Below are 25,535 nucleotides of genomic sequence, written 5' to 3'. Positions count from 1 at the left end.
CGCACTATAAAACGTTACAATAATACTGGTAGCATTGCAAAACGTTTTGGAGGTGGACAAAAAAAAAAAAACCGCAACAACGCCAGAAATGGTTCGGAAAGTGAAGGCTCGACTTGTACAAAATCCACGTCGAAGTAGAAGAAAAATGGCCAAAGAACTGAAAATATCGCAAGACAGCATTCGACGCATATTGAAAAATGAGCTCAAGGTCCAGGCTTACAAGTTCCGAAAAGTACACGATGTTTCACCTCAGCAAAAAAAAGTTCGGTGCGAAAAAGCAAATAAGTTGTTGCGCTTGCACGAACGTGGCGAATTTCCTAACACTGTGTTTTCTGATGAAAAAAAATTCCCATTTAGCAGTTCATAAACACTCTAGACGATCGTGTTTACTTGGCCGAACGCTCATACGAGAATTTCTCATCGCAAGTAATGGTTTGTGCCGCAGTGACCGCTGATGGACGCTCTCCAATCGTTTTTATCGAGCCTGGTGTCAAAGTGAATGGGATTTATTATCGGGAAAATATTTTAGAAGCTGCTTTAGAGCCGTGGACACGTAAACATTTCAGTCGTATACCATGGACGTTCCAACAGGACTCGGCACCGTCTCATAAAGCTCGTATGAACCAAGAGTGGCTAAAAAATCATGTTCCACACTTCATTTCCTTCACACTTTTTGCCAGACGCAAATCCGATGGACTATTCCATTTGACTCATTTTAGAGAACAAGGTGAGGACTAAAAAATACATATAGTATGCCAGTATGGATGCGCTGAAAAAAGCTATTATACGAGAATGGGCCAAAATACCTCCAGATCACATTCGTACAGCAGGCAACTCATTTTTTGAGCGTTTGAAGGCTATAGTCAAGGCAAAAGGTAGTCATATCGAGCTGAAGTGAATATATGCTAAAATTTTAATCATTTTTGAATAATTTTGTCTTTGAAATCAATAAAAAATAATTTCACACAAAAAAGTTATGGTGTTTTGAATAGGTAACACTTCATGTCTTGTATGATATGGTTCGGCGAAAGTAAACATGCTTGTCGAACACCTGCGTTGGTTGTGATGCTGTCTGAGAGTTCGCTTTCGTGAAGTATTCTGCACTTTAATTCCGCATTTTGTGCTCTAATTGAAGCTGTGAGCTTATTAGAAACACCTCTAGATCTGAGCGCCTGCTAAATACTTCCGTGGTGTATGCTGTCAAACGCCGTGCTATAATCAAGAAAAACAAGAGGAAGGGGGGACTGCTATTCATTCATTAGCTCAAATATAATGGGCAGAGTGTTATTCTGAGCAATTCAGAAGCAGTTTGGATGAGCTTTCTGGTTTTTCGGCGATTTGTTAAACTTTGACTTAATGCGGCTTAAAGGTATGCTGGATAATACTTTGGATGTTATGGATAGAAGCGTGATTCCGCGCTAGTCTTTGAATAGAGAAAGGTAGTCAGTCTTTCTTTGAGAGAACAATCAACTTACCCTGTAACCAGTACTCGTGGATCATCCCTTCTACTCAAATAGAACTGAATATTGGAAGCCTTGGCGTGTTTTCTGGGTACAATTTTAGATTTTAAGCTTGATCTCTATCGTAGCCGCGCGTTTTGTTGTCAAGATAAAGTCATGAGAGAATATATTTTTGTTCTGTTGGTGTAAGGAATTACATTATTTTTTTTTGTAGATGGCTATAGTGATCGTTACCTAGTAAAGAATCGATCAAGTAATTTAAATTTACGCTCGTTGTTAAAGTGACATTTCACCCTAAGGGAATGTTTTGGTGTTTTTTATTTGTTCTATTCAGTTGTGAGTTCGGCGTGTTAATAATGGAAGACAACAAGGAGAAAATTCCGTGTGTTTTAAAATTTTTCTTTGATAAAGGCGAAAACGCAAGACAGACCGCTGAAATTGTGCCGATACTTGTGAAACCGTGGTCAAAGCGTGATTAAGCAGCTCAACCAAAAAAGGACTAACGCCCAGAAAGGTTCTACTGTGTATTTGGTGGGACTTGAAAGGAATCATTTATTATGAGTTGCTTTCGTGCGGCCGGAACACTAAATTCAGATCTTTACTGTCAAAAACTGGACCGGTTGAAGCTATGAACTACAGATCGGTTGAACCAGAAACCAGAATCCTGAATTAGCCAACAGAAAGGTGTTGAGTTCCATCAGGAAAATGCAAGGCCACACAAGTCTTCAATGGCACGCCAAAAACTGCGGGAGCTTGTATGCGAAGTTTTAATGCATCCACCAAATAGTCTGAACCTGGCACCAATGATTAGGGTTGTCAGGCTGGCTTTAATGAACTCGCGTCTTGGCCTACATATTCATGTTTTTTTTTCCTTATTCACTCTTCGCGGGAGCATAGGGCCTCGACAAGACTCAGCCTTGTGTTGATTTCGTTAATCTGTTTTTTATTTTTGATAAGGTAGGGGATTAGCCTGCCGCTACCAGTGCTAAGTAGTGCCTTGCTACTGCTTGGAGCGCCATCTGTGTCTCACATTTTTCTGCCAGAAGGAACGCATAGATGGTTGAGTAATTCGCTAAATTTCGTGTGTCTGCGCTATTATCGCGGTCGCCCACTTCCTCTTGCTGGCGATACTGATGCATTGTGTAACTGTAAATTTATTTTTTTTGTTTTTGTTTTTGCTTCTTTTAGCAGCCACAATGCAAGTAAAGCGCTGACTATTGTGCGGGAGTAAAGATGGAAAGGAATATTTTTTTGGGGTTCGAATGGGAGGATGTTGTTTTTTTTTTTTTTTTTTTTTTGGTTTTAGAAACAGGGAAAGTCGGTAAATTTGGAAAAGTGCTAGAACCGTGCTCTACGTGCGATTCGAACCCATAACCTCTGGGATGGCAGGCTAGTGCACTAACGCTAGACTACCGAGACCGCATAGTCATATATCTCTTTAAATTTCCCCTGAGATCTTAAAATGTTTTTGTATCGATTCATAGCTTCCACTTGTTGTTAATGAACTTAAAACCGCTTCAAAGCAGAAGTTTGGATCAACTTTTGGGTTTAATTTACTGCAAGGTGACATTTGCAAGATAAAGTTATTTTTCCTTAAAGATCTGAATGCATATTGCCACACTGCGTTCAACGCGAAAAAGGTGACATCCCTTGCGTTACCGATTAAGAACTCCAAGCGGCATGTAATAATATCCAGTTACAGAAAGCTCCAGGCCCATTCCGAATACGGTACGAAATACAGTATGAAAGTCGCGATTGTCAAACGCCCACCGGCGCTTCAAAGCTGCCTAAACGAAGGCATTTTCCCAAAGCGGTAGAAGACGCAAAGCCTTGTGCTATTACCAAAGGGTTAAAAAGGGCGGGTGAATCGGAGTTTTACCGACCGATACAATGGGAAATATACTTGAGAGAATTATTTGTGGCAGGCTTCCATCTTTCGCAGAAGATAAAGGTATTTTATCCACATACCGGTTTGGCTTCAGGAAATACCGCCCAACAGTGGATGCTATCAAAGGCGTGGTAGACCTCACAATAGAAGCAATTGAAGGCAAAAGATGTTGTGGCAGGAAAACTAACTTTGAATGCTAAAAAATGCGTTGCAACTTATGCTAAAAGCCTTCATAAAAGTAGGGGGCATAGTTATATTAACAGAATAATAGAGATCAATCCTTCGGCTCGTGAACTTAGTTTTAGAATCGACAAAAACATTGAAGAGTTAGGATCGCCATGGATCAGTTTATGGCCAACTCCTATAGAACCTAATGTTCGATGGTGTTCTAAGATTGGATATGCCTTCTGGAACCAAATTCATGGGATTCACGGATGATATCACGATGGTAATGGTGGTAAAGCACATCCAAAATGTTGAGAGGATCTCAAGTGAATCAGTAAGTTGCTCCCGAAACCTTTAGCATCTTAAGCGAAGAATATATTGTAGATTTTATTCTAAAATCGGCTGATAACTGGGGGGAAATCTGCGTACATATAAAAGCTATTAATAATGATCTAAAACCCGCAGAGTTTGGTAGGCATCATCAGTAACTAGGAGCCTATGAGCAAATCAGCAACGTGAGGAAATACCTTCTAAAGAGTTCTGCTGGAGGAGTAGTTTAGTATGTTTAGGTGTAGCTGTGAGACTACAAGTCATTCTTACTGCTACGCCCGTATAGCTGTGGTGGTGGTGGTGGAGGTGCTGCCTGGTGACACAGCTCAGACCCAATTAGCAGACCCAATATGTCATTTTCATACTCCACTTTTAGAACCGCTGCTTTTTATTAGTCAAACTATGTTGATTTTGGCGGCCGCCGTAGCCGAATGGGTTGGTGCGTGACTACCATTCGGAATTCACAGAGAGAGCGTAGAAAACATTTTTCTAATAGCGGTCACCCCTCGGCAGGCAATGGCAAACCTCCGAATGTATTTCTGCCATGAAAAAGCTCCTCATAAAAATATCTGCCGTTCGGAGTCGGCTTGAAACTGTAGGTCCCTCCATTTGTGGAACCACATCAAGACGCACACCACAAACAGGAGGAGGAGCTCCTAACAAACCAAACACCCAAAAAGGGTATACGCGCCAATTATAACGGGTGATCAATTAAGAGGAGTTTTTTTCATTTGCGTTTTTTTTAAAGATCGCGCGCGAGTTGTGGCAAACTGTCATCGTGGATTTGTTGAACAGCGTTTGGCATTTCATCATGGAAAGACTCACACCGCAACAACGTCTACAAATTGTTCAACTGTATTATGAAAATCAGCGTTCTGTGACAAATGTTTTTCGTGCGCTTAGACCGCATTATGGTCAACATAATCGGCCTGCCTTTAACACTATTCGACATACCATCAACAAATTTGAATCCGAATATTCATTGGTGGATAATTCTCGACCGAATAGACCACGTCCAGCAAGAAGCATTGAGAATATAGCGGCAGTAGCAGAGAGTGTACGTGAAAACCGCGATGAATCGATTCGGCACCGTTCTCAGCAACTTGGACTATCGTATGGAACAACTTGGTCAATTTTACGGAAGGATCTTCATTTAAAAGCATACAAAATACAGCTCGTACAAGAACTAAAGCCAAATGACCTTCCTGCACGTCACCGTTTTGCTGATTGGGCTCTTGAAAAGATTGAAGAAGATCCGTTGTTTTCGAGCAAAATTTTGTTCAGCGATGAGGCGCATTTTTGGCTCAATGGTTACGTCAATAAGAAAATTGCCGTATTTGGGATGAAGAGCAACCAGAACAGGTTCAAGAGCTACCTTTACACCCAGGGAAAACAACGGTCTGGTGTGGTTTATGGGCTGGTGGAATCATCGGTCCATATTTTTTCAAAAATGATGATGGCCGCAACGTAACTGTGAATGGTGCTCGCTACCGTACCATGATATCGGACTTTTTGCTACCTGAAATTGAATCTAATGATCTCTACGACATTTGGTTTCAACAAGACGGAGCCACTTGCCATACAGCTCGTGAAACAATGACTTTATTGAGAAGTCATTTCGGAGAGCAGCTGATTTCACGTTTAGGACCTGTGAGTTGGCCACCAAGATCTTGTGATATCACACCTTTGGACTTTTTTCTTTGGGGATTCGTGAAGTCCAAGGTCTATGCTGATAAACCAGCTACGATTGAAGCTCAGGAAGCCAACATTACGCGTGTTATTCACGACATACCAGTCGAAATGCTCGAACGAGTGATTGAAAATTGGACCTTCAGAATGGACCACCTTAAGCGTAGTTGCGGCCAACATTTGAATGAAGTCATATTCAAAAAGTAAATGTCAAAGAATGTCCTTTCAAATGATAAATAAAGGTTTTGAACATAATTTACACTTTTGTTTTTTTTAACTATTGAAAAAAGCACCTCATGATTGATCACCCGTTATATATATATATATATATATACATGTTGATTTGACTATGAATTAGCCTATGCCGTCTATTTTCTTGTCTGCAATTTCTTTCAACTTAACCATCGAGAATTCCCACAGCATTCTATGTCATAGAGCAGCCAGACTGGGCACTCACACAGGTAGTCAAAGATAGTTTCCTTAGATTCTTATTAACTCAAGATCCATCTATTGTTGCGCGGTCGCCTTATCTTCCTGGCATGGTCTCCTAAAGGTCAATGGCAGGTTATTGTTGACGTAATTTAAGATATGTCTGCTCGTGGTTTTCTTAACAACTTATCAGTTCTTGATTTGTTGCAGTGGGACCACGTTTGCTTAGTTATTTTGCAGGTATCCGTTTTAATCCACCTGTCAACGGTCTGCTTGTGGAATAGCGAGAAGATCTGCCTTTTGTGCATTCCTTGGGGACAGTCTATTCCTATTGCTTCGGATTCGTTGTAGGGTGCCCCCTGTCTTGCCAGTTCATGAGCTTTATCATTTCCTTCTATGTTCCAATGGCGCGGTACTCATATGAACTGTTGTCTGTCGTACGCGCTAAAGCATTAAGTTCCTCTTTGCATTGTCTGACAATTTTTGTATTGGTTAGAGGTGACTTCAAAGCTCATGTGGGCGCTTGACTATTTGAAAAAATGCATATTTCCGATAGTTGTTGTGGATGGTTTCTAATTATCATGCAAGCTTCCCTTGTACCGAGAAGATGCTCTACCATATAGCTGTGCTTGTGAGAGTTTCCTCTTCACGGACGTCAGCCTAGAAAAAAAGTTCATTGATTTTCCGTTTCTCTTGCACACATTTCCTTCCTTATTCCGGCGAGAACTTTACGAAACTTTCACTTCTTTTGTCTCAAGATATTCCAAACCAATATCGAGGCCAATGCACCTATCGCTCGAGCTCTGCGTGAATTTTATGAGATCGCGAATTGTTTAAGCATTTTGTTTGATTTTCCATTTACTAAAAATATATTATTGTTAATGCATCGTTCTAGTCGCCAATATATTTATATATTTATTGATTCAGTTGAATTTCAGTCTTTATTCTTTCTTTACTAATTATCTCATTAATACAAAATTTGTATTCGCACTGAGTTAAAATAAATTTCAATTAATAATTCTTAAAAAAATCGTTAAATTTTTTTCATTAAAAGAATTTCTCCATAATCGATTGAATTACGTTGAATTAGCTCAATGCAAGAACGCACTTTAGCATCCCCTTCTAATCACATACAGCCCACTTTTTTCCCACTCTACCCAAAATTTAATATGAAGATTACTTTGCTTATTTTTCAGCGCATTTATTTTTACTTTCTTTCCCTGCTTCGCTTACTTTCAATTTCCTATATGTTTTTAACACGCTCAAACAGATTCGGAACACAGAATATTATAACCAAAAAAAAAACAAAGGTGCTACAAAAATCTAAAACGTTCCCACTCCAAAAAAACAAATTTATATCCTGAAATAAAAAATACTCTTTTAACTCCCTCAGCCTCAAAAAGTTAACAGAGCACTCAAATAGAAACATCGCTGCGCTTTATGAAGTCTATCATGTTTGCATAATTTTAGGCGTACAAAAAAGGTTTTGCGTATGATTATTTATTTCCTTCTTTCCGAAGCGGCTGCATGAAAACTTTTAATACGTTTTGTTAACAAGTTTTGAAGAACATTATCTGCATGTTTGCGTGTAAGCCTGGCAGTTTGGAAAAGCATCAGCCGGGCAGATACCCACAAAAAATGTGGTTAATAAAGATGCAACAGTAAATAACAGCGGAACGAGTCGGTGTGTAGCCACCATTCACCAATGGAAAGGGTCGAAACTCCAGGTACGAAACACCAATTGATAGAGAGAGTTTTTTTTCTAATTGCAATCCCCAGGCAAGTCTTAATAAAAAAAAACAATCTTCTGGGTTATGTATAGAAAATATGTCAATTGGGCGCGTAGGGAATTATTATAGTAGATAGGAAAGCATATCTAGTTTTTAAAATATATAGAGGTGGATAGAAATATAGGTGGAATTGAATGAAGCAACATTTCGACCTTGAAGGTTGTTTATATTACAGTAGTCATCCTTTTTGTTGTTCTTGAATAATATCAAATACTCCACTAAAAATTTTTAGAGAATGCTGCTGGAGTAACAGTCCTTGACCATCTATAAATGCTAGTCATTTTGCTAGCATTGACCAGAAAGTCGTGGAAATGGCCACTTTCTTGTCTTTGGCCTTTGCAAAACAGTAATGAGTCTCTAATCCTGGTTACCCAAGACACTTGGAGTCCGTTTTGCGGCTGCTGTCTGGAAGAAGAAGTGGAATCATGCCATCACCTCCTTCTCAGCTTTTTAGCTTTACCGGGACTAAGATTTAGGCGCCGTGGCTCTTACTGCTTTGTTACGCTTGCAGAAAGAGCAACTTCAGGTATTAGCCACCTGCTGAATTTCATCTGTAAGAACAATCGCTTAACACAATCATCGATCTCAAATTAATCTGCCTTTAGTCTCTTGAACGCATTTCAAAACTATTTTGTTTAATTTTTGTGTAATAAATATACAGTGAAACCTCTCTTGGACGCACACTCAGTTAATTCTTCTCCTCCAAAGAGAGAGTAATTTACTCCTACACCTAAGAGTTGTTATAGGAAAAAATACCGGCCCAGCTTCCTTGAACCGTATAATAACTTACCTAATAATAATAGAGTACCTCTCAAGATAGATCTGCGAATCATCAAAGAGGCTATCGTCGATTTCACGGTCCTGCCTGTAAGCAATTTTTCGATAAAATTCACAAACGTTCCACCTATGTGCAGGTCTGCCAGGTAGGATATTAGATTAGATTTGATTAGATTTGTGGGGGGTTGGACAAATCCAAGCACTTAGTCAGTAGACCATTGTACTACATCCGGATAGAAATCAGTAGAATGAATAGATAGGAAAGATAGAAGGTGGATGGTAAAAACGGATAGATTAGTTTGAAGTCACTCTTCCACAAATCTCTTGGATTCATTGATGAATTTTAAGAGATCCGGAAGAGGAAGAATATGAACTTTGTCCATACTCAGTGTATCGCAACCCAATATCCTAAGTCTGATTCTGGCAAATGCAGGACAGCTACAGAGAAAATGCTCTACAGTGTCGTCATTCTCAAGACAGGATAGGCATATCGGGCTGTCCACGACCCCCATGGTAGCCACATGCTGACCACAGACGTTGTGCCCTGTGATTACACCCACCAGTACTCTCAGGTCCTTTCTGCTGAGTTTTAGGGGGAAGGTCGCTGTTTTCCTGTTTGGTTCTTTCACAAAGCACTTGGCTACTCTGCACGAGTTCAACTCAGACCAATGACCTTTGTGAGTAGACCTCAAGAAGTCGTCAATCCATAGTTGAATCGATGCAGGATTGACACCTAGAAAGGGTTCAGGGTCTAGTGGCATACTTGCAGAGCCTTCATTTGCCAATTTATCAGCTAACTCGTTCCCTGCAATACCACAATGTCCAGGCACCCAAATAAGACTAACTTTGTTGTGTTTTGCAATACTGTTTTGTCTTACATTCACCGACCAACTTCGAAGAGTAACGTGGGTTAGCAAGGGCTTTGAGTGCAGCTTGACTGTCACTATAAATTCCAATACTGTTGCCCCGCTACTTTTTCTCAATTAGCTAGTACGCCACATTCAAGATGGCATAGACTTTCGTAAGGAATACCGTGGCCATCTGACCTGTGGCATAGGAGTACTTAGTGTCTTCGTCTAAGTACCATCCACATCCGCTTCCATCGCTGGTTTTGGATCCGTTGGTATAGAAAGTGTGCTGGTATCCGGTTAATAGGTTCTCTGGACTTAACCATTGATCTCTATCTGGAATCAAAACATCATACTTCCTACCGAAGCTAACGACAGGCTCCCGATTGTCCACCGGCATCGATAACAGTGTGCACCGCTCCGATAACTGGTGGTATATCTGACAGTGGCCAGTGCTTACTTCATACTCCGTTTAACTGCAAGTTCAGAATGTCATTAAGTGCATCACCAGATGTTGTGCTCATGGCACCTGTGATACCCAAGCACACACTTCTCTGTAGCCTGTTTAGGGGTTTTACTCGTATGTAATAATGGGTCTAATCAGGGTGATGTACAGCCAGTGTACTATCGCCGGTCTAAGACCCCATGTCTTGTCAAAGGTTCTCTTACACTGCCAGAAGACTTTTAGTGTTCGAGAGACCTTCTGCTCGACGGGCTTATTCCAGGTAAGCTTATTATCAAGAATTACTCCTAAATATTTAACCTCGGAAGACAGTTGCAGTGTTACCCCTTTCAATGTGGGTAGTAATAGTCCTTCCATATTGCGTTTCCTAGTGAAAAGCACTAAGGTACTTTTTGTAGGATTCACCGAAAGACCATGCAATTCGCACCAGTACTCAATCTTATTTAGAGCTACCTGCATTTTATTGCATATAACTTCAAGTGATCGTTCTGAGATTAACACGCATATATCGTCTGCGTAGGCTTAGATGTGTCCAATTTCCTGCAGATCATTAAGAAGAGAGTCCACCACGAAGCACCAGAGAAGGGAAGAGAGTACACCGCCTTGTGGGCAACCCTTCTTAACCTCAACCCTGACTCCTTCATCGCTTTCTCTATCCATGGTAAGCAGTCTTTTGGATAGCATAGAGTGGATCCATCTGACAATGATTTCTTCTACTCCATGACTTCTGATAGAAGAGCACATAGGGTCAAAGGTAGCATTACCGAAAGCTCCTTCAATGTCCACAAACACGCCAAGAGTGTACTCTCTTGTTTCCATGCCTTTTTCGATTATGCTAACGCACTCGTGCAGAGCTGATTCGCAAGCGGTAGGATATTGTTGAAGGATATTGTTAAAAGCTCCTTGGATATCTAAGAAGGCTACTAATATAGAATCTTTTACCTCAATTGAACATTCAATTGATGCGCAAGTGAGTTTATAGCCGTCTATGGAGATTTTCCTTTACAGTAGGCATGTTGCGATTTAGACAGGCGCGAGTGCGGTATGTTGTTCTTAACAGACATGTCAATCTGCCTTCTTAACGTTTTCAGTATAAAAGATGATAGACTAATCGGTTTGAATCTCTTAGGTTTGGTATGTGGGCCTTTACTTGCCTTCGGAATAAAGATAACGTTAACTTCTCTCATGCAGAAGAATATAATTTAACTGTAGAGTAATTTCGAAAATGATTGCTAACTACCTTGTGATATGAACCAGAGCCTACTGAAGTTGGGCATGGAATTATCCCATCGCGGTCTGGCGATTTATAAGGCTTAAGGTTACCTGTAGCTCAAGTAATATTTTAAGCTCAGTGATGATTTCTAAAATATCTGAGCTAAGTTCCGAAACCTTAAGATTAAAAATTCGGGCAACACCTGCGTTTTAAACTTCAGAGAATCCGAAAAGTGGTTTCTATTCGTAAACTTAGCGACTCATTGATAGTAGTGATCCAGCGCCTAGAAACCGGCATCAAATTTAAAGAACCAATTCACAAAATATCTGATAATCTGTTGACTTCAGTTTCGGAGTTAATTGAACTTTGGAAGGATGCAAATGCAAATCCTTATGTAAAATTCGAGAAATAGTCCATGACGAAGGTTGCTCGGCAAAACTTTGAGCTGCAACAGCAATATTCACAACAGAACTCCAGTTTTTGGACTGCTTGTCCTTTTATGTCTTCAACAAAACCAGTTACTTGACATTTTCTCATCAACATTTGCACTATTGACTCACTCGACCGATTATTTCTTATAACGAATTATGAACTTTGCAAAATGTTGTTCTTAATCATTGCCGACTTTCATAATATCGTAAAAAATTGTACTTATACATCTGCTTACTTGGCAAATCTCAAAGATGACAAACGAAAAATTAGGAAACATTCATTACTGTGGCGATATTTGTGAAATACTCTTTAATCTCTTTAAACCTATAGTATTTAAGTGTGCACTGTGAAAATTACCTACATTCCATTAACTGAAAGAGTTTCTCAAGTTTTATTAAAACTTAATATGAGTGCAAAAGGAGAGTTGGCTTGTAGCTGTACACACAACAACTTCGTTTAGCATTTCCAACTAATTTCTTTCAGCTGGTGTAGCTAAAACCATTTTTCACTTTCATTGACAAAATATCAACTTTTGTCTTGTTAACCTTTGACGCGTGTGACATGAGTTGGTGAGAAGTAATTTCGTACAACAGCAAATATATCTTAAGCGGCTTGTCAACAACTTAATTTCTTTTTCTTTCACTTTTCGCTTAGAGGTTTGAATGAGAAATCTTATTTTAACTTGAAAATCAATTTAAAAAGAAAATGGTTAAAATAATTTGGTCAGCCTGATTGCCGGAAGTGTAGAAGAAAGAAGTTAAAATGAAGCACTAAACTCTTGGGAGAATATTTTAATGCGGTAGCAAAGAGTCACTCAATTTTATAGGAACAAGTTGAGTATATTTAACTGTATTATCATAAGGATTGGAAAGTTTCAAAACTGTTATATCATCAAGTAAAGTTATGGTGCCCACTTTGAATTATGTAGGGCGTACAGCTGTAGGGCATTAGCTGTTCTACGCACATCGATGTCAGGCAAAGGGTCCAATCCAAGTTACTTAGAATAATATCAACAGCGCCACATACCTAGAGATTCAAAAAATAGGCTTTAGCGATGATGAAAGCTAAAATATTAAACAAAAATTGCAGACTTAGCCCAACCCCGTTGCCGCTACTCTCGCACACATAATCGGATTATGGCTGATCTGAAGTGATCGTCCTGCGTTCTGCGATTGAGATACAAAGATCAAGAGGAGCTCATTTTGTAGGCTAACAAGCAGTTACATTAGAATAAGATTTTATAAACTTACGCAGAAGTTTAGTTATGAGCGATTCAGTAAATAAAATCATGTGTTTTACACGCAAAAAAATAATATAAATATGAGTGTTTCCATGCCTAGTGTTCCAAGTAGCTTGGACATATTCACATATTTTTCTGAACAATAACTTACTTGTAGGATCGTGTCGAATAAAAACTAAACTAAATATTTTTTTTTATATGTAGCAATTTTAAGATTTATTCTATGCTGAAAATTTTGCTATGGAAATTTTTAAATTGAAGTCGCTTTGGTTTTTTAACATTTTTATAAACCTGTTTTCCAATTTTAATTTTTTTAGGATAACATTTTTTTTAAAACTAATTTTTTTATAAATATTTAAGGGGTCCTGATGGTTTAGAGCTCGAAAATGTAGGCTATTTTCAAAAAATTTTATTTACAATAAAAAATTAAAAACGATATTTCTATTTTTTAGGCTTTTTATTTAACTTCTTTTACATCCAAAAATGAAAGAATTTTTTTTTTCAATTTTAATAATTTTGAAAGTTGACCTCTCAAAAATTGGATCTGGACGGTGTTATCCTTGAATTTATCTGAAACACAAAAACCGAAAAATTATTAATTAGTATGACAGTAGCTAATATTCCATCAAGAGAAGAGTGGACGGGGGGCTACACTTGGGGACAGGGTCTGGTGAACTTGTTCACCGATGGATCGAAGTTGGAAGGAAAGGTTGGCGGAGGAGTTTTCGGCGAGGAACTCCCCATCAGACTCAAATTCAGGTTACCGGACCACTGCAGTGTGCTCCAGGCAGAGGTAGCCGCAATCAAGGAGGCAGCTGATTGGTTGCTCACATGCGGACTAACAGTCAAGAAAGTAAATATTTACTCCTACAGCCAAGCGGCAATAAGGGCCCTCGGGTCAGTGACGGTGCATTCGAAACTGGTCAGGGAATGCCTGAGCTCACTCGACTGCGTCCGAATTCTTTGACATTAGCCTCATCTGAGATCCAGACATCTTGGCTCTTACTTCTTTGTTGCGCCTGCTGATATAGCACGTTCGTAATCCACACACTCTAAACCATCCCAGTAGCACCTCTCCCCGCCCTCTCTCCGCATCCCATCGGTCTTCATTTCTCACCTCACCTCCTTCATAATGGTACCACAGAGGACGAAACCGTTTTTCCTCGTTCAAGTGTGTTCATTCCTTGGACAATCATACCAACCTAGCTACCTATAACTGTAGCTATGTCCCGTACTAGAAACAAAAATAAAATAAAAATTGACAACGTTGCGCGGTTTTGCATTTGACAGTCTAAAAATTGGAGTTTTTTCAGTTTTTCAATCAATCAAATTAATTAAATAATAATATGATTCTAGTAGGGCGATAGCCACTGATGTTGTGAACAACGTATTTAAATTTCAGACGATTCGGTTGAATAGTTTGTTTTTTTTACCGCACCAGGCCGAAAAAAGTCATTTCGAGATAATATAAATGAGTTCAAAGTACAGGAGCACGCGGACCGCTCCCTACCGAGTAATGGGCTGTAGAAGCTATAATATTGGGAATTTCCGCATGAAAATTTCACAGTATATTCTTAAAGTACTATACTTTCGAAATATCGAAAAAACTTAAAATCTCTAAACCACCTTAATCATTTTGAGATTTATTCTGTGTTAAAAATTGTGGTTTAGAGTTCTTTGAAACGAAATATTTTTAGTTTTTTAATGTTTTAATAAAGATGTTTTTTAGGATTTTAGGATAAATGTATTAAAAAAAAAATATATTTTTGAAAAACTTGATTTTTTTTTTTAATTTTTGGAAAAAAAAAATAATTTTTTTTGACATTTTTAAAAAATATTCCCTTTTTAATTTTTGTCTTATTTTTATTATTAATAACTGGTACTGTGCTCAGTAATCCCTGCAAGTTTCACAGTGAAATTCCTATGGCTTTTCGAGTTATATCCTACAAGTAAACCGATTTTCAGAAGAAATGGTCACCCGGCATTAGATAGAGATTCAAAGGTCAAGAAGAGCCCATTTACTAGCACTAAACTCGAAGTAGCAAATGAGTTGTGCTATCTCGGAAGTATCATCAACAAAAATGGTGGCTCAGCAGCCGACATTCGCTGTCGAGCATCGAAGGGACGCGCTGTGTTTGGTCTCTTGTACAAAGTGTGGCGATCATCACATATATCCAGGCGCACGAAATTGAAAATCTTTGAATCTAATGTAAAGTCTGTTGTAATATAGATGTAATGTATTGTTTGTATGAAATGCAACAATGTGTGATATGCAAGCACTCCAAGAATTTATCAATCGCAGTCTTCGCAAAATTGTGCGCGTTTTCTAGCCTGTCATCATCACTAACACCGACCTCTGGGCATTGACGATGCAAATATCCGTCCATCTTGAAATCTGGAACCCGCAAGGTAGTCGGAGAAGCGGTAGGTCATCTAACATGTGGAGGTGACTAGTGGAAGCAGAAGCGCTACAAACAGGTAGCACTTGGCGACAAATCAAATTCGTAGAGTTAAGTTCAAGTAAATCGAATTTTCTCTTGTTTATTCAGGCATTTTGCTCCACGTATATATTGGGTAGTTCGCAAAGTAATTTCGTTTTTGCCCGACAGCGGATTTAATTGCATTTTTTTATGTATGGAGAAGATGTGTTGACAATACGCCAGTGCTAGAATTGGTTTGCAAAATTTCAATGCGGAAATTTTGATGTCGAAGATGCACCACGTTTTGGAAGGTTGGTTGGAGCTGATAAAGACGCGATGAACGCATTAGTTGATGCAAACTGGTGAATAACAACACGTGAGATCGGTGAGAGGTTAAATTTATCGAATTCAACTGCTTATGATCACTTGAAAAGCCTGGGTTTAAGATCGTCTTTCATTTTCGCGAGCCTTGCAGCTACCAACAAATTTGGGCGGCTATATGCTGACACTCGTCCCCAAAGGGTTAATGAAATAACTAAAACACAAAAACCGAGATTTTTTTTTTTTTTTTAATCTGATATTTAGTTTAGATATTTAAAATTATTTATTCTAAGAGATTCGAAAAAAATATATTATATAAAGATTTTAAAAATATAAATAAGGAAATTAAAATTTTTTCGTTGAAATTAAAGATTTTTCATTTTATAATACTCTATACCAAAATTTTCTTAAGTCTCAGAATTATTCACTTGTTTTTTTTATTTCTTCAGTTTACTTTTTATTATACCCAACCCTACAAATAAACCAATTTTCAGAAAAATCGACGACAATATCCGAAATACTGGGCTCACTCAACCTCAAAGCTCTCCATAAGTATGTAAATTATTTTTCAGCAAAAAATCTGCAGCTAACTTCCTCGTTCACTTCACCACCTTCAAAATTTCGTATCTCAAAAAGCTTTTTCATTTCAAAGAAGTGAAAAGTTGCTAATCAGCCTCGTAGCTAACACCCACTCCAATTTTGCTTGTGCCCACCATACCAAATTTTCTCTTAAGCCTCTTAAGTACGAATGTTGGCTGGGCCATTTTTCGGCCACAATATTTCGAAATTCAATTAATTTATAATAGTAAGAACGAGTTATGAAATCAAATACTTCTGGTATTAATTGTTGTGGAAGTATCGCCAGTACGTAATTATTACAGAACGAACTGCCATTCAGTGGCGTAACGCACAATGAATGATTGTAGCCTTCTCACTCAGAATATGAAAATGAGAACTCTCACACTTCAGACATAATTTGCATTTGGGTGAACTTTAAGTTGCGAACTAAGCAACCAACAGCACTCAGACCACGCGAGGCACGAAATATTTATTGCAGTAAATTAAAAAAACTGGGTGAAAGCACTTCACTCTGCGCTTTGTGCGTCACGCACACACACATTCAAAGTGCATATTAAATAATCAACATTAAAGTGTGAAGAGACTGCTGTGAAGTGTCAACAGCGGCAGCGTTATTTTAGCGAAAATTAAAAAAAAACTGCTTGCAGCCTGCAGTATGCAACACAAAATCAGCGTGCAAGTCACACTCTTATAGCGGCACTTGCGAAAGTTGCCTAATGCAATTCAAAGTGCCTGCAACGAAACGAATGCACACGAAACACAAAACACAAAAAGAAAAAAAAAAATGTACAAGCCACTGAGCTTACAGTCGTCATTGCAATGCAATTTTTGTTGTTGTTGTTAGCAGCTAGAGAATGCTTTTAAACAATTCTTGTAACTTAACTATAATTAATTAGAATAATTACCTACAAGCAAATATGGTTACGACTACTCGCATTTGCGTAAATGCAATGAAACAAACGCACAAACACGTGCATACACACCAACACATACCTACATATGCACTCTAAAAATATACTGAAGCACACATTTATATGCAACACTCTATTGCCACAGCTTGCTGCTGCTGTGGCTCTCCACTCCATCCACAGTTTTGCATTAATTTCTCTGTGACTGGCACACACACACACGCACAGTCTCTTTCTCTGGCAAATGCACACAAATGTATTCATGCTGAGTGGCTGCCGTACTATTGCAGCTGAGTAGCTTGCAAACAGCTTTTCCGGCATCAAACAAATTGCAACAATTGCAGCTAGAACATTTGCCACATTGAAGTGCAAATGACTGAGTTCCAACCCGCACAACTGCTATTTGATACACTCACTCCTCCCTGCTTGTTATGCCATTTCTCTGCACTTCCACAATAACTGACTGAAGCACTGACTAACTGACTGAATGGCTTGGTCTCCGACACTCCTTGTGGTGGGAATTTTTTCACGTTCCGGCTAGCTGCGTGGATTAAGAAGTTTCACTTTGTTCATTTCTCCAATTTTACTGCATTTTCTTAACTAACCTTTTTTATTTATTTTTTTTTTTTTTTGCATTTTTTCACAAAACTCTGTACTCTTTAAATTACGTGTCTGGAGTTTGTTGTCTCAAAATTCAAGCCAGCAAATCAATTTGATTTGATTTGATTTTAAATGAATTTTATAATGACTTTTTTGCAACGACTATCAAAGAGTTTGAAAAAAGAAAAAAGGGAACTATGTAGCGTAAGTCTTGAAGAGGCACTGTCGACAAAAAATATTTCGCAATAGAAAATGCTAAATTCTGTTACTGCTTTCTCCCTTCGAAATTTTTATTGATTAGATAATTACCCTACTGTAATGAGGATGGTCGCCGTGGCCGAATGAGCTGCTAGGTGACTACCATCGTCAAATACTTAGATATGATTTTCGAAACTAGAGCAGGAATGTAGAGGACAGGGTAGGGAAAGTGACTGTAGCTGTGTTTTCATGCAAAAGAGCCAGTGAGGTCTTTCTTCGAAGAACACTCACTGGCTACATATCACCGTTAGCAGGCCTATTATCCTTTAGAAAGTTCAACACTCAATGGTTCGAAGCTTGATGATACAGTTGGCTTTAGCATATACTTTAACGAGCCAAAAGTAAGCGTTTCGGCTCGTCTATAGGGTATTTTAGGCTCGCCATTAATGAGGTAGCCGTCTGGTTAGGTAAAAATATTACTAACTTTACAGAAATTTGTATTTATTTTGACAGCCAAGCCTCACTAATTCCATCATTGCTTGCAAACGAAATAGCGAAATATTTCCGCTGCTACATTTTTACTTGATGAAGTGTTCCTCGCAAAAGACTCCCAGATTATCCAATCCATGCAATTTAATTTTTTTATTTTTTTAATTTTTAATACATCTTTGATTATAAATAATTTTGCGGAGAAAAATTCGTTTTAACCCAACGTTGGCTTGCTCTGCTCTATATGAATAATCAGAAATAAACTCAAAGTTATTAAGAATTTGGTGTTGCCCATATTTAAAGTTGTTTTCTGTAGTATGTGAATCTTAGTCAAATCGGATACAATATGAAATAAAATATTGGATATTGGGTCAAACGATTTAGTCCACTGATTTCAAAGAGAGAAATCCTCCAACTTCTTAATAACTGAACTTTTCTCCAGCAAACTCCATCATTCCACTTTAAAATCATGTCTCATTATAGATAAATAGTATAATAGTCCGCCAAACCACTAGTGGATTGAAATATCGCATCGAATAGAAATATCGTTATTAAAATAAAGTTTGCACATATTCGTCAAGAAGTAATCTTTAGAGGCCTTCATTCTAAAGTTGTATGCAATTTCCTTCTCTTGTGTTCAAAGTAGAATGAATTTTTTTAGAGAAGTTAAAAATATTAGGAAATATGGAATACCAGAATTTGAATACCTTGATTTAACATTATTTTCTGAAAAGAAAGCCTTCATTCTTCCCATATTTTCACCTTCTATTTGAACCATCAAACACTAGGGGCAGACTTCAAGTGCACTAAAAGGTGGCGCAAAATTAATCAACCAATTATTAAAATTGGATAACCTTTTTACTAAGTAATCAAACCAAAATGATTTTGGGTGATGGGAATCTTTACTTTGAGCTTTACGCGCCCAATTACTTGCCTGTTTTTAAACTATGGCCGTCTATTTCACAAATGTAAAATACGATTGACGTACGACACCATTTGCAAAAATTATAAATCTTTCGATAGGGTGATTAATTTTGCGCCACCTGCAAAAATTATACATTTTTCAATAGAGCGAATAATTTCCGCCACTTTGTAATATTGCGGAAAAATCATAAATTTCCGGTAGAGTGATTCATTTTGCGCCACCTGGAAAAATTATAAATTTTTCGGGGGAGTGAATTATTTTGCGCCACCTTGCAATATTGTAGAAAAAGTATAAATCTTCCGACAGAGTGATTAGTTTTGCGCCACTATGTAATATTGTGGACAAATTATAATACTACCGAAAGAGTGACTAATTTTGCGCCACCTGGAAAAATTTTAAATTTTTCGGTGGAGAGAACTATTTTGCGCCACCTTGAAGCATTGTAGAAAAATTATAAATATACCGCCACCTGGAAAAAATATACATTTTTCGATAGGGTGATTAATTTTGCGGCCCTTTTTAATATTATAGAAAAATTATAAATCTACCGAAAGAGTGAATTATTTTGCGCCACCTTGCAATATTGTAGACAAATTATAAATATACCGCCACCTGGAAAAATATAAATTTTTCGATAGGGTGATTAAATTTGCGCTTCCTGAAAAATAAAAAAATTTCGCTAGGGTGATGAATTTTGCGTGACTTGGAAAAATTTTAAATTTTTTGATAGAGTAATTAATTTTGCGCCATCTTGTAATCTTATAGCAAAAATAATAAATCTACCGAAAGACTAATTAATTTTGAGCCACCTGAAAACAAGTATACATTTTTCGATAGGGTGATTAATTTTGCACCACTCTGTAATATTGTGGAAAAATTATAAATATTTCGATAGGGTGATGAATTTTGCGTGACTTGGAAAAATTTTAAATTTTTCGATAGAGTGATTAATTTTGTGCCACCTTGTACTACCAAAAATTATGAGCACAGCTGACATTAGACCGTACAAAAAGCAAACTTCGTCGTACACTACTGAATCTGGAGTATTTTCTCAAGGTAATTTAAAAAAATTGTAATGATTTTTGGCGTGCTTTAATTTACTGGAAGTAGGGTTGCTTGTTTGGGTGGTAGGAGCTGAGAAGCTGAGATTTGGTGGAAAAACAATAGGGTGGGATACTTGAGATTAATGAATTAGGAACCCAAAAATTGGTTTCCTCAAGGAAAAAAACTTCGATTCGACCATAAATATCTGCTTAAGATATGATTAAAATTATAAAGAAGTGAGAAAGCGAGCCCCAACGCTTACCACCAAAAAACAAAAAAACCACCAAAAAAAAAAAATTTGGTTTTCTAAATCCCCTTGTACAAATGCTTTTGACTAGAGAATATTTGGCGAACTTTGACTTATATACGATTGAATGTCCACTATGCTCAGGATTTTTGGTAATACAAGGTGGCGCAAAATTAGTCACTCTAAAGGAAGATTTATTATTTTTGCAAATAGTGTCGTAGGTCAATCATATTTGATATTTGTAAATTAAAAAGCTGCGGTATATGAAGAACAAGTTACAAGGATGATTAATTTTGCGCCACATTTTAGTATACTATTGAACATCCTTCCGTAGCTTCATTCTGGAAAATATCAAAAGAAGTCTAGCAGATCGTTTTATACGAACGAAAAGTGAGGGAGGGTAAAATAGCAGATATCATAGCCATACCAAAGAAATGCGTCCACATTTGGATATGAAAGATATTGGTTTCTTATCCTCCAAATGCGGCTCTTAGCGATTAATTTTATTTTCAATTACGAATTGCTTTATTTACAGAAAGAAGACACGTCAAATACTGTGGTCACTGCTAAGGCACAGGCTTTGACAAATTTTTTTAATTTTTTATTTATTTTTAAGATGCTAAAATACTGAAGGACTGCTAATTACATGCACTATTCCGAATGGATACCGAATCATTAACATGATTTTGAAAAATTTGAAATTTTTCATTTCAGGAGACGATAGTCACAGGTGACTACAATTACGTGAATACAAAAGAAATCCTATCAGCACAATTTGCTTAAACTTTTTCCCCCCAACGACATAACAACCTGTGTGAGCGATTTAAATCAACAACCGAGCTAACAGTTGGTGTGTGAAACATAATTGCAAAACCACTCACTACATTTACGAATAACAGTAATATCAAAATAATGGAGGTGCTATTAAATGAGAAGGCTGAAAACAGGCGAATGCAATGCGTTCACATAATTTTCAAAAGCCGCATGAGGTAATACAAACAAATAATAATACTGTAGTTTCACATGCCTGAGAGCCTATATATGCACGTAAGCATGTATTGGTATCAGTCATATTCGCACTGCAGATAAATAAATAATTGTAAAAAATATCGCTCATACGCAGCGTCGCCCTTTTGACGTTGGCAACAATGGGGGCTTTCAGTTGAGCAATAAATTTTCAATTGTGGGAAAGTGATAGGAGTTATTGTTTGTGGATGTATATTTGTGTATGTTTGGGCAGGTTATGGCTTACTTGTGTAGATGTGTGAAAACTGGGAAAGGATTAAGGATGGTTGAGAAAAAAAATGAGTAAAAATTCGCTTGACCATATCCTCCAATTGACTTTGATTTTAATAGAAGGAGTAATTGTTTTTAAATTTTCAAAAAATTTTGCTCGCATTGGGAAGAGCGGGCTTTTCTAACTCTTAAGGGGCTACTTCAAGTCATTGATTTTCATTTTCTAACTCTTAAGGAGCTACTTGAAGCCATTGATTTTCATTTGATGGATGGAAAGAATAAATTAGATATCTTTTTTCAACACAAATATTCCCATATTTAATTTTTAGAGTTTTCCATGTGCCATACCAAAAGATAATTATTTTCGTTAGTATTATATATATACATATATAATTGGTGCGTACAGCATTTTTTGAGTGTTTGGCCGAGCTCCTCCTCCTATTTGTGGTGCGCGTCTTGATATTGTTCAAGAAAATGAAGGGACCTACAGTTTTAAGCCGACTCCGAATGGCAGATACTTTTTATGAGGAGCTTTTTCATGGCAGAAATACACTCGGAGGCTACCCATTGCCTGCCAAGGGGCGACCGCTACTAGAAAAATATTTTTCTTAATTTTTTGTTTTTTGGTGTTTCACCGAGATTCGAACCTACGTTCCCTCTGTGAATTCCGAATGGTAGTCACGCACCAACCTGGCTTTGGTGGCCGTTAGTATTTATACAATAAAATATATCTTCAAGCAAACAAAGTAAATTAAATTAAATTTCATAAAATAAATTTGAATTTTATCTCCGAAACAAATCACTGCAAGTATTAACTTTCCTCTGCTTATTTAATATGAAAAAAAGTTAAAACACCTTAAGCAAACAACTGCAAGTCTCTTAAACTCCAGCAGTAAGTACATATACCCTCGCGCATAACTAAATTTATTCCTTGCATATTTTGCGGCGCTTTGACACATGTGCATTACATTATGCATTCTACATTTGTGCAAAGTGAGTTATCAACGTAATAGACATCGTGAGCTGACCCAATTTACCGCATGTTGCAGACCAACGTGCAGAAAAATCCGCTTACGTATTTGAATTGCATACCCACAGGCGCATCGCACTGGAAAAGTTGTTTGCCACGAAGCAGCTATAATTGCACTGAGGTTAGTTGTATTAGCAAACGAGTTTAAAGAACACAGAGAGCACAAGTAATAAAATATTTATATATATAAACAGAGGAAAGAGTAATAACGAATTGAGCCTAAACGGAACTCAGCGAGAGAGCGAGGAGTATAAATACTTAAATGAGTGAGACTGTGAGGCAGAGAACAAAGAAATGCTTGGTTTCGCAGAATGAAAGTGAGTGAGTAATGGAAGGAACATTTTTATGCGTATAAGAGAGGAAGAAAAATAGTGCGAGAGAGTTTGTATAAATGAAAGAGCGCCAGAATTGAGTTTGTAGTAAAGGAAATGCCGGCAAATGGGAATTTTTTTGTTTTTGAAGGTTAAAACTGACCTTCCCTAAATAAGAATTGGGTGAAATGAAGACAATTCAATATAATCGAAGCAGATTAAAACTTTTTTTTACTTTTTTTATTTTAAAATTCAAAAAAAATGTTATATATTATAAAATACATTAAATTATTATTTAGTTAATATATTTAATTATTATTTATTCACAAAATAAGTTAAAAAAAAACAAATTAGTGCAACAAAACAAAAATGGTGTATCAAATTTAATAAAAAAAACTATGATAAGAAATTAAATTAAAAAAAGTATGCCCGTACAAATTGCTTTGAAGTTTTATTAATTTTTTTATTTGAAAAAAAAAAAAAAATTTAATGTTAAAAAAACTTAATTTAAAGATATGGAGTTTTATTAATTTTTTCAAAATAAATAAAATTTCAAAATAATAATTTTGTGTTGAAAAAATTTATTTAAAAATGTAGCCATTTAAACAAAAACTTCTTTTCATTGTTGTAGTTAAATTCAAACAAGTTTCTTTTAATTTTTTCATTTAGAAAAGATAAATTTTTATTTTAATTTAAAAAAAAAGTGTACCAACATTTTTTATTTAAAATTTTAAAGTTTAAACCCGAAGAAATTCTCTTAAAGTTTTATTAATTTTATTTTATTTTAAAAATAAAAAAATTGTTTTATTTTAAAATATTTAGCTATTTAAATAAAAATTTGTTTTAATTTCTATTTTGCGTTAAATAAAAAAAACTTCAAAAGAAAGAAATTTCTTTTACGAGGGGTGCCTTTCATATTTCGGGATTTGGTAACCCTGGTGTTGCAATCTGGCAACTGACAGCTGTATCGCAAAGTTTGACATTTTTTGGCTTTTACGTACTCAGAACGTTTTGTAATACCAGCACTATTTGTGCTGTTTAAGGTAACTTAAAAGATTCAACTCGGTCCAAAAATGGAATTAAATCGTGAACATTTTCGTGCGATTATTTTTTACATCTTTCGGCGTGGATTAACTCAGCAACATTGCATGGATGAACTTAATTCATTTTTTGGCGATGAAGCTCCATCAAGGACCAGTGTTTATCGATGGTATGGTGAATTCAATCGTGGTCGTAGTTCACTCCAAGACGAATTTCGTGAAGGTCGTCCAAAATCAGTTGTTGTTCCGAAAACCATTGATGCTGTGCGCGAACTGATATTGCAAGATCGTCATGTGACCTATCGTGAGATTGAGACAATCTTAGGCATTAGTGGGTCCAGCATACATTCAATATTGCATAAACATTTGACTGTCAAAAAAATTTGTTCGTGTTGGATCCCACACAATTTGTCAATCGCTCAAAAAAAGGCTCGTGTCGATTGGTCGAAGGAAATGTTCAAAAAATACGATAGTGGGGCTTCGAAACACGTCTATGGCATCGTGACAGATGATGGATCATGGATTTACGCGTATGAGCCCGAAAGTAAAGAGCAGTCGACTGTATGGGTGTTTCAAGATGAGCCAAATCCAACAAAAGTTGTTCGCGCACGAAGCACTTCCAAGCAAACGGTCGCCTGTTTTTTCGGAAAAACTGGACATGTCGCAACCGTACCACTAGAACAACGCAGAACAGTAAATTCTGAGTGGTACACAACCATTTGTTAGCCAGTTGTCTTCCATGAAATTAGGAAAACCAATCGCCAAAGACGGATCACTCTTCACCAGGACAATGCGAGCTCTCACACATCGGCTCAAACAACTGCATTTTTGAGCACCCAAAACAACGAATTAATGGGTCATCCGCCGTATAGTCCAGACTTGGCACCGAATGACTTCTTTTTATTCCCGTACGTAAAAAACAAACTGAGAGGTCAACGTTTTTCGACACCTGAAGAAGCGGTTGCAGCATTCAGAATGCATGTTTTGGAGGTACCTCATTCAGAGTGGCAAAAGTGCTTCGACAATTGGTTCAAACGCATGCAAAAGTGTATAGATCTTCATGGAGAATATTTTGAAAAACAATAAAGTGATTTTCGATGATTAAAATTTGTTTTTGTTCTCTAATCCCGACATATAAAAGGCACCCCTCGTAATTCTGTTATTTAGAAAAAAGATTATTTTTTTTAATCAAAAAATTATATATCAAAATTGTTCACTCAAAACTTAAATCAAACTTTTATTATGGACTAAAAGAATATTACAAAATTTTAAAAAATTTGTTTATGAAATTTAATAAAAATGTATGATAAGAAATTAAAAAAAATTTAAGCCTGAAGAAATTTTTTTTTAAATTTATTTCAAAAATTATTTATTTCAACAAATTTCTTTTAATTTTCTTATTTAGAAAAAATAAGTTTTTATTTTAAATTTAAAAAAATTTTTTTTAAATTGTAATCAAAATT

The sequence above is a fragment of the Anastrepha ludens genome, chromosome 5, assembly GCF_028408465.1.
Source record: "Anastrepha ludens isolate Willacy chromosome 5, idAnaLude1.1, whole genome shotgun sequence".
NCBI lineage: Eukaryota > Metazoa > Arthropoda > Insecta > Diptera > Tephritidae > Anastrepha > Anastrepha ludens.
This window is presented reverse-complemented; position numbering follows the sequence as displayed.